Here is a 507-nt window from a genome sequence, read left to right as displayed (position 1 = left end):
CCCCACCCCCACCCCCACCCCCGTTCAGTGGAATCGGTGATTGAGTCATCTAAGGAGAGGGGAAGGCAGAGAGGGGTAAAAGGTAGTGATGGGAGGGGTGGGGGAAATTTCTGCGGCGATTTGTTTTCTCCAAAGAGGGTCCGGAGGGGCATCCCCGTCCACCCTCGCCAGTTCCATATATGGCCAGGCTACGTGGGTTGCTATTTTTATGAGTGATTGCTTCATGTTATCGAAGCAGCGTCGAGGGCTTGCAGCTCTCGTTGCTGTGGTCAGCCGGGGAGCGAGGCTGGCGCACGTTATTTTGAAGTACGTCAGAGCCAGGCTCTCTGAGCTGTTGCAGGAGTCGGGGGAAGGAGAGGGGAAGCGGAGTTAGCCCAGCCAGCGTGGGTTTGCGAGGACTCGAGGCTTGAAGTTGAGTTGTTTGCCGAGGGCAAAAACGGATGACGCTGCTTTGGGTGGAATTTGCAGTCGGCGCTGGGGTTTCTTGCTGGGTGTCTTAGGGGTACC

Source organism: Mandrillus leucophaeus, unplaced genomic scaffold, assembly GCF_000951045.1.
Source record: "Mandrillus leucophaeus isolate KB7577 unplaced genomic scaffold, Mleu.le_1.0 Scaffold116, whole genome shotgun sequence".
NCBI classification, from domain to species: Eukaryota; Metazoa; Chordata; class Mammalia; order Primates; family Cercopithecidae; genus Mandrillus; species Mandrillus leucophaeus.
Note: the sequence above shows the minus strand (reverse complement) of the source record.